This window comes from Capra hircus, chromosome 2 (genome assembly GCF_001704415.2).
Source record: "Capra hircus breed San Clemente chromosome 2, ASM170441v1, whole genome shotgun sequence".
Taxonomy (NCBI): domain Eukaryota; kingdom Metazoa; phylum Chordata; class Mammalia; order Artiodactyla; family Bovidae; genus Capra; species Capra hircus.
Window position 1 is genome coordinate 125813906 of NC_030809.1, and position 19556 is coordinate 125833461.

Here is a 19556-nt window from a genome sequence, read left to right on the forward strand (position 1 = left end):
AAATTTGTGGTTTTACCTGAAATAGTTTTGATGTTTCACCATATAGGATATTTGCCATTGCTCTTGGTAAATATACCTTTATTATCTTTAAATAATGTTTTTCTATCTTATTAGGAATGTTACAGCTGAAGATGAAATTATGAATTTATTTTATGAAATAAAGTCATTTTAAAAATCTTTTCTAGTACCTATTGATATAATCATGTGATACTGTCTTCTTTAATTTATAAGGATCATATTGATAGATTCTATCATATATTATTTTCCAATTTCAGAAATAAATTGCACTCATGTTTTACTTTTGTATATTCTTTAAATTGAAGTAAAACATAATCAGAAAAGATTACAAAACAATATACAGCTTAATGAATTGACAAAGGAAAACACCCATGAAACCACAACATAGGAGAAATAGAACATTGCAAATCTAGTAGAAGGAAAACCTAGTTATACACACTCCCAATCAATATTCTCTCTTCTCACAAGATACTGTCATTATCTTGATTTCTGATATAGTTTATATATATATATGTTTATATATATATATTTGTATATATTAGTGCAGTTCCGTACCATCTTCTTATCAAACCAATACTCCACTGTCCTAATTCCAAAAGCCTTTTAACATATCTTGATATCCAGTAAAGCAAGTAGAGTATCTTGGCCCTTTGCCTTTCCATATAAATTTTACAAGAATATATTTAAGTTTCCTTTAATTTCTCTCAATAATATTTATGCTTTTGTGTCTTAAATATATTTCTATTGGATTTATTCCTGGGAGCTTGATTTTTTTAATGATATTTTAAAGAGTATCTTTTAAATTTGTATTTTTATATTTATCAATAGTCTAATGAAATTAAATTGTTTTCTATATTAGTCAGAAACCTGGGTAACCCCAATTATTATTTCTAATAATTCATTTGCAGATTATTTTAGACTTTCTACATATATTATTGTTTCTTACAAGTGTCAGTATTTCTTCCTGTTCAACCCTTTATCTGTTTTTTTACATATATATTTTAACTGTCTAGTAGCATTAGTGTGTGTTGAACAAGGCAGTTTTTTATTCCCAATCTGAGAGTGAAAACTTAACAAAAATGTCCGCTTATTTTTTTCTTTTTCTTTTTGGATCTTAGCATATTAAGGATGTTGTCTTAAAGCCTTAACCTGCTAACCAAAATCTTTCATTACGAATGGATGTTGAGTCTTTCCACCTGGATTTTGCTTTTGTTTTACATCTATTGAGATGATTATATGATTTTTTTTCCTTTATCTGGTTAATGAATTATGTTAATTTTTCAAAATGTTGCTCCAATCTTTTCTTGGAAGAAAGTGCAAGTGTTAGTCACTCAGTCAAGTCCACCTCTTGGCGACCCCATGGATTGTAGCTTGCCAGGCTCCCAAATCCATGTAATTCTCCAAGCAAAAATACCAAAGTAGAGTTGGTTGCCATTTCTTTTCCAGGGAATCTTCCCAATCTATGGATTGAATCCAGGTCTCCTGCATTGCAAGCAGATTCTCTACCATCTGAGCTACCAGGGAAACCCAATCTTTTCTTACTTCAAATAATAATCATATGATCATTATGTATTATTTTTCTCTGCACCTGGATTCAGTCTACTTAAGTTTTGTTTTTAATTTCTTGCTTCTGTAGTGATGACAGTGATTAGCTTATAATTTTCACTTCTCATACCTTTTTGACATGGTTGTGCTATGGTTGTTCTCATTAGTGTTTCATCCTTTATTTTCTTCTGGAAGAGCTAGGTATAATATTGGGATTTTTTGTTTGTTTGTTTGTTTTTTTCCCCTTACACATTGTATAGAATTTATTTGTGAAGCTATCTGAGCTGGGAGTTACTTTGTTATGTAGTTCTTAATTACAATTTAAACAATTTTTTTTTCATTTTTAAAGTCTGTTGAATTTGTTTTTTTTAATTTATTTTTCAATGAAAATGAATGTTTTTAATGGTAAAAGACACAATTCACAAAGAAGATAGATGTCATAAACCATTAGATACCTAACAACAAAGATACATAAAGCAAAAATCAGAAGAAATAAAAGGGAAATGAGAAAAGTATATAATCATGGTGAGACATATTAACATTTCTCTGAGAATATTTTATCTAGTGCAGAAAAGAATAAGAATAGTAGCATCTTGAATGATGTCATTAATAAATATCCTACACAAATATGTTTAAATTCTGTGTTTCATATATTGTTATTAGAAGTCCATAGGATATTTAGGGAAACTGGCAAAAAGATAAACATTACTAAATTTTAAAAGTAGAATTCTTTTTTTTTGTGATTCAGTTATAATATATACATATATTATTTTAAAATTATTTTCCATTATAGGGTATTACAAGATATTAACTGTAGCTCCCTGTGCTATACAATAAGCCTTTGTGGCTTGTTGCAGATCTATTTTTTAAATTAGAAATCTAGTATTCTATTTACAGTAAACCAAACAAGTAGAATCAAAATGTCATAAATATTTTAGTTAGGCAGAAATTCATAAGTTTTCTAAAATATATATTATACATATTATTTATATATATGTGTACAAGAGGTTTTCTACTGCACATGATAAAGGCTTGAGAAAGAACATAAAAAAAAGAGATGGAAAAATTGGAAATCATAAACCAAATGAAATGGGAGCACTGAAATTAAAAAGTGAAACAAACTAGATAAAAGTAAAATAGCTTCATATAGTCGAGTTGTTTTTAAATATGACTGCTCATTAGAAACATATCTGGAGCCCTGGCAAAAGGAAAAGCCATACCTGGGCATTTGTATTTTTCAAAAAATTCCAAGATACTTCTGATTAACATCTGGATTTTAAAAAGTTATTACAGGTTTTTCTATTAAGTGATAGTTTTGGTGATACAGAATTCTGTTATTTTTCTGTTAACCAGTCATGATACAGTGGTATTGAGTAATAGTTACATAATTGCTGTAGTGAAAGATGTTGATCAGTTTTGACAATCAATAGCCAGCCAAAAAATAAAGATAAATACAATCACAAGCCATAATGGGAACATCATTAACCTAACAATATAAAATAATTACATACAATTTGGGGGGATCAAGCCGAGTGATGTGGTAAGTGGAAGTGAATACATCCACATGTTTTCATCTCCTTAGCCAATCTATGTCTTTTGATTGGTGTACTTAATCCATTTACATTTAAGGTAATTATGGATATATATGGGCTTCCCTGGTAGTTCAGCTGGTAAAGAATCTGTGTGCAATGCAGGAGATCCCAGCTCGGTTCCTCGATAGGGAAGATTCCCTGGAGAAGAGACAGGCTACCCACTCCAGTATTCTTGGGATTCCTTGGTGGCTCAGACAGTAAAGAATCTGCCTGTAATATGGGAAACCTGTGTTTGATCCCTGGGTTTGGAAGATCCCTGGAAGAGGGCATAGCAATCCACTCCAGTATTCTTTCCTGGAAAATCCTCATGGACAGAAGAGCCTGGTGGGCTATAGTCCATGGTGTCACAAAGAGTTGGACATTACTGAGCAATTAAGAACAACATATGGATATGTATGATCCTATTATCATTTCCTTAATTGTTTTAGGTTTATTTTCTATAGATAAGTCTTTTCCTTGTTTCCTGCCTAGAGAAATTCCTTTAGCATTTATTGTAAGGCTGGTTTGGTGGTGCTGAATTATCTTCACATTTGCTTGTCTGGAAAGCTTTTGATTCCTCCATCAGATCTGAAAGAGAGTCTTGCTCAGTAGAATATTTTTGGTTGTAGGTTCTTCCCTTTCATCACTTTAAATATATCATGCCACTGGCTTGTAGAGTTTCTGTTGAGAAATCAGCTGATAGCCTGATGTGAGTTCCCTTGTATGTTATTTGTCATTTTTCCCTTATTGTTTTTAATATTTTATCTTTGTCTTTAATTCCTGTGAGTTTGAATACTGTGTGTCTCAGTGTGTTCCTCCTTTTATTTATCCTGCCTGGCACTCTGTGCTTCCTGGACTTGGTTGACTATTTCCTTTCCCATGTTAGGGAAGTTTTCAGCTGTTACCTCTTCACGTATTTTCTCAGGTCCTTTCTCTTTCTCTTCTCCTTCAGGGACCCCTATAATGCAAATGTTGGTGCATTTAATGTCCCAGAGGTCTTTTTGGCTGTTTTCATTTCTTTTCATTCTTTTTTTTCTATATTCTGTTTTGTGGCACTCATTTCAGCCATTCTGTGCTCTAGGGCATTTATCTGTTCTTCTGCCTCAGTTGCTGTTCTGCTACTAATTCCTTCTAGTGTATTATTCATCTATTTGTTCTTTAGTTCTTCTAGGTCTTTGATAAACATTTCTTGCATCTTGTCAATAATTGCCTCCATTCTGTTTCTGAGATTCTAAATCATCTTCATTATCATTATTCTGAATTCTTTTTCTGGAAGGTTGCCTATATCCATTTTATTTAGTTGTTTTTCTGGGATTTTATCTTGTCCCTTTATCTGGGATATAACTTTCTGCTTTTTCACACTGATTAACTTTCTGAAATTTGCTTTTTGCTTTAATCACTATGGGGATGTGGTTCTTCTGTCTACCCTCTGATAGAGGAGGTTAAGAGGTTTGTGTAAGCTTCCTGATGGGAGAGACTGGTGGTGGGAAAAATTGGGTCTTGCTCTGGTGGGCAGGGCCTTGCTCAGTAAAACTTTAATCTAAATATCTGCTGATGGGTGGGGTTGTGCTCCCTCCTAGGTTTTTGGCTTGAGACAACCCAAGGCTTTATGGTTATCCCCTGGAGAAGGAAATGGCAACCCACTCCAGTATCCTTGCCTGGAAAATCTCATGGACAGAGGAGCCTGGTGGACTGCAGTCCATGGGGTCGCAAAGAGTCGGGCACAACTAAACAAACTACTGTACTGTAAGCTTCCCTGGTGGCTCAGAGGCTGCAATGCAGAAGACCTGGGTTCGATCCCTGGGTCAGGAAGATCCCCTGGAGAATGAAATGGCAACCCACTCTGATATTCTTGCCTGGAAAATCACACGGGATGGAGAAGCCAGATAGGCTACAGTCCATGGGGTCGCAAAGAGTCCGACATGACTGAGCGACTTCACTTTCTTTTCAATAGAGACCTTCAAGAAGGTTTACACCATGGGAGACTGGTGCTCCCGTTCCTGTGGTTCCCCCGTTCCTGTGGTGAGCCCCTGCTGAACCTCCACAGGAGACTGTCCAACACCAGCAGGTAGTTTTGCTTCAGATTTCTGTGGGGTCACTGCTCCTTTCTTCTGAGTCTTGGTATCACAGGGTTTTGTTTGTGCTTTTCAAGACTGGAATCTGTTTCCTCCAGTCCTGTGAAAGTCTTATAATCAAATCCCTCTGGCTTTCAATGTCAGGTTCCCTGGGGAGTCCCAGTCATTGTGGGATCGTCAGGCTTGGATGCCTGATGTGGGGTTCAGAACCTTTACAAAGTGGGAGAACTTCTTTGGTATTATTGTTCCCAATTTGTGGGTCACCCACCTGGTGGGTGTGGATTTGATTTTATCATGATTGTGCCCCTCATGCTGTCTCACTGACGTCTCTTCTTCATCTTTGGATGTTGGCTATCATTTTTTGGTAGGTTCCAGCATCTTCCTGGAGAAGGCAATGGCAACCCACTCCAGTACTCTTGCCTGGAAAATCCCATGGATGGTGGAGCCTGGTAGGCTGTGGTCCATGGGGTCGCTAAGAGTTGGACATGACTGAGCGACTTCACTTTCTGTTTTCACTTCTATGCATTGGAGAAGGCAATGGCAACCCACACCAGTGCTCTTGCCTGGAGAGTCCCAGGAATGGCAGAGCCTGGTGGGCTGCCGTCTATGGGTTCGCACAGAGTTGAACATTACTGAACCGACTTAGCAGCAGCAGCAGTAGCAGCATCTTCCTGTCAATGGTTGTTCAATAGCTAGTTCTACAATTTAAAAATTTTAAATATAGGATCAATTAGCTATCTGTCTTGGTGGTAAGTTATCTTTTTCTTGAAATTGATAAACTTCCTTAAGTTTCCAAATGTATTAGCATAAAATTATCCATCAGTTCAGTTCAATTCAGTTGCTCATTCGTGTCCGACTCTTTGTGACCCCATGAATCACAGCACGCCAGGCCTCCCTGTCCATCACCAACTCCTGGAGTTCACTCAGACTCATGTCCTTTGAGTCAGTGATCCCATCCAGCCATCTCATCCTCTGTTGTCTCCTTCTCCTCCTGCCCCCAATCCCTCCGAGCATCAGAGTGTTTTCCAAAGAGTCAACTCTTCGCATGAGGTGGCCAGAGTACTAGAGTTTCAGCTTTAGCATCATTCCTTCCAAAGAAATCCCAGGGTTGATCTCCTTCAGAATGAACTGGTTGGGTCTCCTTGCAGTCCAGGGGACTCTCAAGAATCTTCTCCAACACCACAGTTCAAAAGCATCAGTTCTTCGAAACTCAGCCTTCTTCACAGTCTCTCTCTCACATTCATACATGACCACAGGGAAAACTATAGCCTTGACTAGACGAAACTTAGTCTGCAAAGTAATGTCTCTGCTTTTTAATATGCTATCTAGGTGGGTCATAACTTTTCTTCCAAGGAGTAAGTGTCTTTTAATTTCATGGCTGGAATCACCATCTGCAGTGATTTTGGAGACCAAAAAAAAATAACATCTGACACTGTTTCCCCATCTACTTCCCATTAAGTGATAAGACCAGATGCCATGATCTTTGTTTTCTGAATGTTGAGTGTTAACCCAACTTTTTCACTCTCCTCTTTCACTTTCATCAAGGGGCTTTTTAGTTCCTCTTCACTTTCTGCCATAAGGGTGGTGTCATCTGCATATCTGAGGTTATTGATATTTCTCTTGGCAGTCTTGATTCCAGCTTGTGTTTCTTCCAGTCCAGTGTTTCTCATGATGTACTCTGCATATAAGTTAAATAAGCAGGGTGACAATATACAGCCTTGACGTACTCCTTTTCCTATTTGGAACCAGTCGGTTGTTCCATGTCCAGTTCTAACTGTTGCTTTCTGACTTGCATATAGATTTCTCAAGAGGCAGGTCAGGTGGTCTGGTATTCTGATCTCTTTTAGAATTTTCCAGTTTATTGTGATCCACACAGTCAAAGGCTTTGACATAGTCAATAAAGCAGAAAGAGATGTTCTTCTGGAACTTTCTTGCTTTTTCCATGATCCAGCAGATGTTGGCAATTTGATCTCTGGTTCCTCTGCCTTTTCGAAAACCAGCTTGAACATCTGGAAGTTCACGGTTCATGTATTGCCGAAGCCTGCCTTGGAGAATTTTGAGCATGACTTTACTAGCATGTGAGATGAGTGCAATTGTGTGGTAGTCTGAGTATTCTTTAGCATTGCCTTTCTTTAGGATTGGAATGAAAAGTGACCTTTTCCAGTCCTGTGGCCACTGCTGAGTCTTCCAAATTTACTGGCATATTGAGTGCAGCACTTTCACAGCATCATCTTTCAGGATTTGAAACAGCTCAACTGGAATTCCATCACCTCCACTAGCTTTGTTCTTACTGATGCTTTCTAAGGCCCACTTGACTTCACATTCCAGGATGTCTGGCTCTAGATGAGTGATCACACCATCGTGATTATCTGGGTCGTGAAGATCTTTTTTGTACAGTTCTTCTGTGTATTCTTGCCACCTCTTCTTAATATCTTCTGCTTCTGTTAGGTCCATACTATTTCTGTCCTTTAGCAAGCCCATCTTTGCATGAAATGTTCCCTTGGTATCTCTAATTTTCATGAAGAGATTGCTAGTTTTTTGCATTCTATTCTTTTCCTCTATTTCTTTGCGTTGATCCCTGAAGAAGGCTTTCTTATCTCTTCTTGCTATTCTTTGGAACTCTGCATTCAGATACTTATATCTTTCCTTTTCTCCTTTGCTTTTCGCCTCTCTCCTTTTCACATCTATAAGTCCTCCCCAGACAGCCATTTTGCTTTTTTGCATTTCTTTTCCGTTCGGATGGTCTTGACCCCTGTTTCCTGTAGTGTATCATTTATACACATACACACGCACACACACATGCACACACGTGCACACGGTGGTCTGCTGCAGGGATAGGGGCTCTGGGTGCCACAGACTTGGGTATGGCATAAGCCCTCTTGGAGGAGGTCGCCATAAACCCCACCATAGGGCTACCAGAACTTACACCAGACTGGAAAATAGACTCTTGGAGGGCACAACAGAACCTCGTACACTAGGACCCAGGAGAAAGGAGCAGTGACCCCACAAGAGACTGTCACAGACTTGACAGGAGTCTCCAGCAGAAGCGTGGGTCGGTGGTGGCCTGCTGCAGGGTTGGGGGCACTGAGTGTAGCAGTACATTCATGAGATCTTTTGAGGGAGGTCACCATTATCTTCATTACCTCCACCATAGCTTGGCCCCAGGTAAATAGCCGGCAGGGAGCACAACTCCACCCATCAATAGAAAATTGGATTAAAGATTTATTGAGCATGGCCCTGCCCATCAGAGGAAGACCCAGTTTCCCCCTCAGTCAGTCTATCCCATCAGGAGCTTCCATAAGTATCTTAAACTTCTCCATCAGAGGGCAGACACTCTGTAAACCACAATCACAAAAAACTAACCAATCTAATCACATGGACCACAGCCTTGTCTAACTCAGTGAAACTATGAGCCATACCTTGTAGGGCCACTCAAGATAGACAGATCATGGTGGAGAATTCTGACAAAACATGGTCCACTGGAGAAGAGATTGGTAAACCACTTCCATATTCTTGCCTTGAGAACCCCATGAACAGTATGAAAAGACAAAAAGATAGGACACTGAAAGATGAACTCCCCAGGTTGGTAGGTGCCCAATATGTTACTGGAGATGAGTAATTAAACAACTCCAGAAAGAATGAAGAGATGGAGCCAAAGGAAAAACAACACCAAGCTGTGGATTTAACTTGTGATAGAAGCAAGGTCCAGTGCTGTAAAGAGCAATATTGCATAGGAACCTGGAATGTTAGGTCCAAGAATCAAGGCAAATTAGAAGTGGTCAAACAGGAGATGGCAAGAGTGAATGTTGACATTTTAGGAATCAGCTAACTAAAATGGACTGGAATGGGTGAATTTAACTCAGATGACCATTATATCTACAACTGTGGGCAGGGATATTTTAGAAGAAATGGAATAGCCATCACAGTCAACAAAAGAGTCTGAAAGGCAGTACTTGGATGCAATCTCAAAAATGACAGAATGATCTCTGTTCATTGCCAAGGCCAATGATTCAATATCACAGTACTCCAAGTCTATGCCAAGACCAGTAATTCTGAAGAAGCTAAAGTTGAATGGTTCTATGAAGATCTACAAGACCTTCTAGAAAGTGAAAGTCCCTCAGTCGTGTCCAGCTCTGTGTGACCCCATGGACTGTATAGTCCATGCAATTCTCCAGGCCAGAATACTGTAGTCAGTAGACTGTCCTTCTCCAGAGGATCTTCCCAACCCAGGGGTCAAACTCGGATCTCCTGCATTGCAGGCAGATTCTTTACCAGCTGAGCCTATAACTAACACCCCCAAATGATGTCCTTTTCATTATAAGGGACTGGAATGCAAAAGTAGGAAATCAAGAAACATCTGGAGTAACAGGCACATTTGGCTTTGGACTACAGAATGAAGCAGGGCAAAGGCTAATAGAGTTTTGCCAAGAGAATATAGTGGTCATAGCAAACACCCTCTTCCAACAACACAAGAAAGTACTCTACACATGGACATCACCAGATGGCCAACACTGAAATCAGATTGATTATATTCTTTGCAGCCAAAGATGGAAAAGATCTATACAGTCAGCAAAAAACAAGATGGGGAGCCGACTGTGGCTTAGATCATGAACTCCTTATCACCAAATTCAGACTTAAGTTGAAGGAAGTAGGAAAAACCACTATATCATTCAGGTATGACCTAAATCAAATCCCTTATAACTATACAGTGGAAGTAACAAATAGATTCAAGGGATTAGATCTGATAGAGTGCCTGAAGAACTATGGATGGTGGTTCATGACATTGTATAGGAGGCAGTGATCAAAACTATCCCCCCAAAAAAAGAAAGGGAAATGGTTGTCTGAGGAGGCCTTAGAAGTAGCTGAGAAAAGAGAAGTGAAAGGCAAAGGAGAAAAGGAAAGATATATCCATCTGAATGCAGTGTTTCAAAGAATAGCAAGGATAGCTAAGAAAGCCTTCCTCAGTGATCAGTGCAAAGAAATAGAAGAAAACAATAGAATGGGAAAGACTAGAGATCTCTTCAAGAAAATTAGAGATACCAAGGGAACACTTTATGCAAAGATGGGCACAATAAAGGTCAGATACTGTATGGACCTAATAAAAGGAGAAGATATTAAGAAAAGGTGGCAAGAATACACAGAAGAACTACACCAAAAAAATCTTCATGACCTAGATAACCACGAAGGTGTGATCACTCACCTAGAGCCAGATATCCTGGAATGCAAATTCAAGTGGGCCTTAGGAAACATCACTATGAACAAAGCTAGTGGAAGTGATGAAATTCCAGCCAAGCTCTTTCAAGTCCTAAATGATGCCGTGAAAGTGCTATATTCAATATGTCAGCAAATTTGGAAAACTCAGCAGTGGCCACAGGACTTGAAAATGTCAGTTTTCATTTCAATCCCAAAGAAAAGCAGTGCCAATTGCTCTCACAATTGCCCTCATCTCATACGCTAGCTAATTCTCAAAATTCTCAAAGTTAGGCTTCAAATGTATGTGAACCAAGAACTTTCAGATGATAAAGCTGGATTTAGAAAAGGCAGAGGAACCAAAGATCAAATTACCAACACCCGTTGGATCATAGAAAAGCAAGAGAGTTCCAGAAAAACATCTATTTCTTCTTCATTGACTATGCTAAAGCCTATGACTGTGTGGATCACAGTAAACTGTAGAAAAATCTTAAAGAGATGAGAATACCAGATCACCTTACCTGCCTCTGAGAAAGTTGTATGCCTGTCAAGAAGCAACAGTTAGAACTGGACATGGAAAGCAGACTGGTTCCAAATTGGGAAAGGAGTACATCAGGAATGTATATTGTCACCTTTCTTATTTAGCTTATATGCAGAATACATCCTGTGAAATGCCAGGCTGGATCAAGCACAAGCTGGAATGAAGATTGCTAAGAGAGCTATCAATAACCTCAGATATGCAGATGACAACCACCCTTATGGCAGAAAGTGAAGAGGAACAAAAGAGCCTCTTGCTAAAAGTGAAAGAGGAGAATGGAAAACCTGGCTTAACACTCAACATTCAAAAAAACGAAGATCATGGCATCCAGTCCCATCATTTCATGGCAAATAGATGGGGAAACAATGGAAAGATAGATTTTATTTCCCTGGGCTCTTTTTCTGATATTTATTAGTATACAGACACATAACTTATTTTTATATACTGATTTTGTATGCTATATCTTTACTAAATTTGATTATCTCCAAGTTTTTTGGTCCATTCTTTAGGATATTATCTATGTAATATTATGTCATCTGAAAATAGAGATTATATTCTTTCTTTCTTTCTGTTTTAGCCATATTTTCTTTTTCTTTACTAATGGCTAGGACTTGTAGTACTATGTGAATAAAAGTGCCCAGTTTGCACACCCTTGTTTTGTGCCTAACGTAGAGGGAAAGCTTTCAGATTTTCACTATTGAATATGTTAGCTGTGGACTTGTCATATGCTGTTTTTTTTTTATGTTGAGGAACATTCCTTCTGTGCTCAGTGTGTTGAGAATTTCTATCATGAAATGGTGTGAATTTCTATCAAATGCTCTTCATGCATCCAGAGATCATATACTTTTTAATTTTCATGTAATTAATATGGTGTATCACAGGTAACCACTTGCATATGTTGAGCCATTCTTGCATCACAGGGACAAATCACACTTGGTGTATATGTCCTGGTGTGTGTTCCTTTTTTTGAATCAGTGGCTAATGCTTTGTTTTGAATTCTTCCATCCATGTTCATCAGAGATGGGCTTCTCTGTAACTCAGACAGTAAAGAATCTGCCTGCAATTCTGGAGACCCAAATTTGGTTCAATCCCTGGATCAGGAAGATCCCCTGGAGAAGGGAATGGCTACCCACTCCTGTATTCTTGCCTGGAGAATTCCATGGACAGAGGAGCTTGGCAGGCTACAGTCCATGGGCCATAAAGAGTCAGACATCACTGAGTGACTTTCACTTTCATCAGGATATTTGCCTGCAGTTCTTTTTTTCTTGTGTATCCTTGTCTGCCGTTCATATCTCAGTAATGCTGGCCTTTTATAATGAATTTATAAGTGATTCTTGAGCTTCTGTTTTTTTCCCAAAGAGTTTGATAAGGATTAGTATTAATTCTTATAGTCAAAGCTATGTTTTTTCCAGTAGTCATGTATGGATGTAAGAGTTGGACCACAAAGAAGGCTGAGCGCAGAAGAATTGATGCTTTTGAACTGTGGTGTTGGAGAAGACTCTTGAGAGTCCTTTGGGCTGCAAAGAGATCAAAACAGTCAATCCTAAAGGAAATCAACCATGAATATTCATTGGAAGGACTGATGCTGAAGGTGAAGCTCTGGACTACCTGATGCAAAGAGCTGACTCATTAGAAAAGACCTTGATGCTCATAAAGATTGAAGGCAGGAGGAAAAGGGGACGACAGAGAATGGGATGGTTGGATGGCATCACCAACTCAATAAACATGAGTTTAAACAAGCTCTGGGAGATGGTCAAGGACAAGGAAGCCTGCTGTGGTGCGTTCCATTGACTGCAAATAGTCAGTCATGGCGACTAAACAACAATTATTAATTCGTCTTTAGATGTTTGGTCAATTCACCAGTGAAACTATCTGGTCCTGGACTTTTCTTTGCTGGAATGTTTTTAAATTATATATTCAATCTCCTTTCTAGTAATCTCTCAGATTTTCTGGTTTGTTTTTTTTTTTTAGTAATTCCACCTTGGCAGTTTGGATGTTTGTAAGAATTTATCCTTTTTTTTTCCTAGGTTATCTAATTTGTTGGGATATAATTATTCATGATAGTTTATTATCCGTTGACTTTATGTGGTATTAATTTTAATATTTCCTTTTTCATTTCTGATTTTGAGTCTTTTCTCCTTTTTTCTGTTAAGTCTAGCTAAATATTTGTCTATTTTGTTAATTTTTTAAATTTAAATTTATGTAATTTGAGGCTAATTACTTTACAATATTGTATTGGTTTTGCCATATATCAACATGAATCCACCACGGTGTACACGTGTTTCCCATCCTTAACCCCCTCCCACCTCCCTTTTTAAGACAGAGTATTTACTGATCTTTCCTATTTTCTTTTGAGGCTCTGTTTCCACACTATTTGTTGTTTCACCTGTTGTGCTTAGGATGTCCTTCGTTAATTTGTTCCTTGACATGTTAAAACTAGATTATTTAATTCACATATTTTTTTCTTCTCAGAATGTCAAATAAGGCAACAGACATGACACAATAGATAGGTTTGACTTAATTGACATCTACAGGTTACTACGTTCAAAAAACAAAAAGTGAATAGACATTCTTTCCAATCATGTATGGAACACTCCCTAGGATAGACTGCACACTAAGGTAACCAAACAATATTCAACAAATTTGAGAGAATAGATATTATTTCAAGCATATTTTCTGACCACAATGACATGAAGCCAGACCTCAATCACAGAAAGAAAAATGGGAAAAGAATGACTACTAATGGAAACTAAATAGCATCATACTAAAAAACCAGTGGATCAATGATGAAATCAAAGAAGAAATCAGAAAATACTTTGAGACAAAAATGAAATCAAAACCATACAAAAGCTATGGGATCCAGCAAAAGCAGTTCTATGTACAAAACAGCAACAGTCTCACAAATGTAGAAAATATATTTATGGTTTTCAAAGGGGAGAGGGAGGGAGGAGGGACAAATTTAAAGTATGAGTTTAATAGATACAAACCATTATACATAAAATAAGCAACAAGGATTTCCTGTATAGCACAGGAAATTTTATTCACTGTTTTGTAATATAGAATGGAATATAATCTGAAGAAATATATGTAGCTGAATTACTTTACTGTATACCTGAAACTAATGAAATATTATAAATCAATTATACTTCAATAAAAAGAAATAAGGAAAATTTAAGTTTAATAGGCTAAAGAAGTCAAACATTAATTTTTCCACAAAGATACAGACAGAACATTCTTAACCAAGTTTTTAACTCTGTCTTACAAGATTGCAGGATTTTGTTTTGTAATTCCATTATAATAATAGCCTCTATGGCAGATATTTTCTTTTTGTATAGCTCAATACTATATATTGTGCTGTAAATTGTTCTGCTTTTTATTGGTTTATATATATATATATATATTCTACTTTCCCTCACATTATTTTTCAATAAAGCATCTATATGTGTGTATATTTTTAAATTTCTAGTAAATAATTTGGGTATTATTATTTTTATTTTCTTTAATATCAGAAAAATAGAGCCCTTGAATCTCTCTTCATTGAAGTTCAGTTTTCTTCATGGCCAAATATACATCAATGTATTTTTTTGTAATAATTTTATTTATGTATTCATTTTTGGCTGTGCTGGCTCTTCATTGCTGCATGGGCTTTTCTCTAGTTGTGCAACGAGGTGGTACTCTCTGGTCTCAGTGCACAAGCTTCTCATTGCAGTGGCTTCTCGTTGCAGAGCTTGGGCTCTAGGGTACACAGGCTTTGGTAGCTCCCGTATATGGACTCAGTAGTTTCTGGGCTCTAGAGCACATGCTTAATAGTCGTAGCACATGGGCTTAGTTGCTCCATGACATGTGGAATCTGACCAAGGATCAAACCCATGTCTCCTGCATTGTTGAGTGTATTCTTTACCATTGGGCCACCAGGGAAGCCCACATCATTGTTTTTAAACGTTTCACAGATATATCAAAAAACATTCTGTGAGAGATGTAATGTTTTAATTCATGTGCTGGCAGTCATAAAGTCTTCCTTGGAACTATTCAACTCTGCCAATTAGGCTGGAAATCAGTCACCGGCAATATGAGTGAATAGACATAACTTGAGTCTTTCATCAGTTTTGCTTTTGAGAGTGTCATATGTAGTTCTCAGCCCAATTATTGCTGAGTTCTTATTAAGTGAGTTTTAAAATTTTCTCTTCTGCTTCATACTTTATGTTCTCAGCTGTTGTTGTTCAGTCTCTAAGTCATGTCCAACTCTGCTCCAACCCATGAACTGCAACATGCCAGGCTTCCCTGTCCTTCACTATCTCCCTGAGTTTGAGTCGGTGATGCCATCCAACCATCACATCCTCTGTAGCTGCTTTCTCCTCTTGCCCTCAGTCTTTCCCAGCATCAGGGTCTTTTCCAATGTATCATCTCTTCATATCAGGTGGCCAAAGTATTGGGTCTTCAGCTTCAGCATCAGTCCTTCCAGTGAATATTCAGGGTTGATTTCCTTAGGATTGACTGATTTGATCTCCTTGCTGTCCAAGGGACTTTCAAGAGTCTTCTCCAGCACCACAGTTCAAAAGCATAAATTTTTCAGCACTCAGCCTTCTTTATGGTCCAACTCTTACATCCATACATGACTATTAGAAAAACTGTAACTTTGACTATATGGACCTTTGTCGGCCAAGTGATGTCCCTGCTTTTTAATACACTGTCTGTGTTTGCCATAGCTGTTCTTCCAACGAGCAAGTGTCTTTAATTTCATGGCTGCAGTCACTGTCTGCATTGATTTTGGAGACCAAGAAAATGAAATCTGACACTATTTCCACATTTTCCCCATTTATTTTCCATGAAGTGGCAAATATAGTTAGGCCTATATATTAGCAGGAAGCAAGTAAAGGAAACCACAATTATTTCTGCATAAAGGGGACAGGATATATAGGATCACAGGCAGCCTTCTGGTAAGAGAAGGTCTCTCTACTCCCATACCTCACTTCAAGTATAGTTTGTAGCTCTCTCTTACTTTCAGAACCTAGAGCAACCCAGTGCCAGTAGTGATCCCTTTCAGTCCTCTCAGTGTAAAACTATATCATGGTCCCTGCTTCCTTTCTCCTCAACATGAACAGCAGTTTGCTTGAGAACTATTGTTTTTTAAATTTTTATTGAATATAGTTGATTTACTATTTATTACTTTCTAGTATACAGCAAAGTGAATCACGTATACAAATATATATATATATATATATATATATATATATATCCACTCTTATTTGGATTCTTTTCCCATATAGGCCTTTGCACATCACAGAGTATTGAGTTCTTTGTGCTATACAGTAGGTCCTTTATAGTTATCTATTTTGAATACAATAGTGTGTATATGTTAAGTCTCCCAAGTTATCCCTTTTCTACCTTTTACCACTGGTAACCATGTGTTTTCTACATTTGTGACTCTGTTTGTGTTTTGTACAATGTTCATTTGTACTTTTTTTTTTAGATTCCAAATATAAGCAATATCATATGAAATTTGTCTCTCTAGGTCTGACTTTACTTAGTATGACAATCTCTAGGTCCATCCATGTTGCTGCAAATGGAATTATTTTATTTATTTTTATTACTGAGTAATATTCAATTGTGTATATGTACTACATCTTCTTTATCCATTGATCATTTGATGAATATTTGGGTTGCTTCCATTTCCTGGCTATTGTAAATAGAGCTGCAGTGAACACTGGTGTGCATGTATCTTTTTGAATAATGGCTTTCTCTGGATATCTGCCCAGGAGAGGGGTTGCTTTATCAGATAGTAAATCTATTTTTAATTTTTTAAGAAACCTTGATACTGTTCTTCCCTAGTGACTGTGCCAATCCCCACAAAAAGTATTGTTGTTTAGCCACTAAGTCATGTCTGACTCCGCAACCTCATGGACTGTAACATACCAGGATCTTCTGTCCTCTGCTATCCCCAGAGTTTGCTCAGAATTTCCAGTGACTATTCAGGATTGATTTCCTTTAGGATTGACTGGCTTGATCTCTTTGCACTCGGAGGGAGTACAATGTAGTAGGACTCATTTTTTCCCACATCATCCTCACCGTTTATTATTGTACACTTTTTAATGATGACCATTACAACCACTTTTCTATTTTTTCTTTTAATATTGAGCTCCATGAGGGGTGTGTGTGTGTGTGTATAAGATTAATCCCTGTTGCTTGCTTTATTTGAAGATATTTTATCCCACTCTGACAGCTGTCTTTTATCCCACTCTGACAGCTGTCTTTTTGTTTTGTTAATGAAAAATATTTTAAGTTTAAAAGCTTAAAATTTTTAAGTCAAATTAGGTCCCATTTATTTTGTTGTTATTCATCTGTTTTTCTTTCCATTACTGTAAGAGGTGGATCAAAAAAGATTTTTCTGTGATTTATGTCAGTGAATGTCTGCCAATGTTTCCTCTAAGAGTTTTATAGCATCCTGCTTTACATACGTCTTTAACTGACTTTGAGTTTATTTCTTTGTTTGGTGTTAGGGAGTGTTCTAATTTCAATCTTCTACATATATGTGTCCAATTTTTCCAGTATCACTTATTATAGAGACTGTCTTTTCTCTCATTGTATATTCTTACCTCTTTTGTCATAGATTAGGTGGCCATGAGTGTGTGGGTTTATATCTGAGCTATCTGTTTCATTGATCTATTTTTGTGCCAGTACCATACCTTGCTGTTTTGTTGACAGCTGCTTTGTAGCATAGTCTGAAACAAGTCCACCTGATTCCTCAAGCTCTGTTTCTCAATATTGCTTTGGCTACTCAGGGTCTTTGTATTTCTATACAAATTGTAAAATTTGTTTTAATTCTATGAAAAATGTCATTGGCAATTTGACACGGATTTCATTGAATCTGTAGTTAACTAATTGCTTCTCGGCCTTTTGGCTGAGATCGCAGACGGTAAAGCGTCTGTCTATGATGTGGGAGACTTGGGTTAGGAAGATTCCTTGGAGAAGGAAATGGCAATCCACTCCAGTACTCTTGCCTGGAAAATCCCATGGACAGAGGAGCCTGGTACAGTCCATGGGGTCGCAAAGAGTCGGACATGACTGAGTGACTTCACGTTCCCGTAGTTAACTTTAGGTGATATAGTCATTTTGACTGTATTGATTCTTCCAACCAAAGAACATGGCATCTCTCCTCGTGTCATCTTTGGTTTTTTTCATCAGTGTTTTAGTTTTCTGCTTCAGGTCTTTTGCCTCCTTAGACAGACAGACAGAAATTCGCTCAGTCATGTCTGACTCTTTGCAACAGCACAGACTGTAGCCTGCCAAGCTCCTCTTCCATGGAATTCTCCAGGCAGGAATACTAGAATGGGTTGCCAATCCCTTCTCCAAGGGATATTCCTGACCCAGGGATTGAACCTAGGTCTCCCACATTGCAGGAAGATTCTTTACTGTCTGAGCCACCACGGAAGCCTTTGCCTCCTTAGGTACCTTTATTATTAGGTATTTTACTCTTTTTGATGTGATGTTACTTGGGATTGTTTCATTATTTTCTCTTTTTGATCTGTTGTTGTTACTGTATAGAAATGCAAGATATATCTGTGCATCACTTTTGTATCTTGCAACTTTTCCAAATTCATTGAGCCCTACTAGGGATCAACTACTAGTTTTCTGGTAGCAAATAGGATTTTCTGTATATAGCATCATGTCATCTACAAACTGTGATAGTTTGACTTATTTTCCAATTTGGAATCCTTTTATTTTTCTCTTCTGATTGCTGTGGCTAGGTCTTCCATAGCTCTGTGAATAAAAGTGAAAAGAGTGTACCTCCTTGTCTTGTTCTTGATCTCAGAGGAGATGCTTTCAGTTTTTCACACCTGAGAATGAGGTTTGCTATGAATTTGTCTTATATGGCCTTTATTTTGTGAGGTAGATTCCTTCCATGCACACTTTATGGAAAGTTTTTATCATCAATGCATGTTGAATTTTGTCAGAAGCTTTTTCTTCATCTATTTAGATCTTCATATGGATTTTATCCCATTTGTTAATGTGGTTTAGAACAGTGATTAATTTCAGTTCAGTGCAGTCTCTCAGTCGTGTCTGACTCTTTGCAACCCCGTGGAAAGCAACAGGCCACGCTTCTGTTTCCATCACCAACTCCAGAATCTTATGCAAACATCTCCATTGAGTCTGTGATGCCAACCATCTCATCTCTGTCATCCTCTTCTCCTTCCACCTTCAATTTTTTCAGAATGAGGGTCTTTCCCAATGAGTAAGCTCTTAGCATCAGGTGGCCAAAGTATTGGAGTTTCAGCTTCAATATCAGTCCTTACAATGAATATTCAGGACTGATCTCCTTTAGGATGGACTGGTTGGATCTCCTTGCAAGCCAAGGGACTCTCAAGAGTCTTCTCCAACACCACAGTTCAAAAGCATCAATTTTTTTTGTGCTCAGCTTTCTTTATAGTCCAATTCTCACACCATACATGACTACTGGTAAAAACCATGGCCTTGACTAGATGGACATTTGTTGACAAAGGAATGTCTCTGCGTTTTAATATGCTGTCGAGGTTGGTCATAACTTTCCTTCCAAGGAGTAAGTGTCTTTTAATTTTATGGCTGCAATCAAAACAATGAAGTCAGCTACTGTTTCCACTGTTT

The 19556-nt window shown here is 37.7% G+C and overlaps 1 protein-coding gene across 1 annotated transcript in view; it reads left to right on the plus strand.

The window, feature by feature from the left end:
• The window catches only part of FSIP2 (fibrous sheath interacting protein 2), a 141713-nt gene that overhangs the window by 55242 nt on the left and 66915 nt on the right, over positions 1-19556 (plus strand). The window lies entirely within an intron of this gene.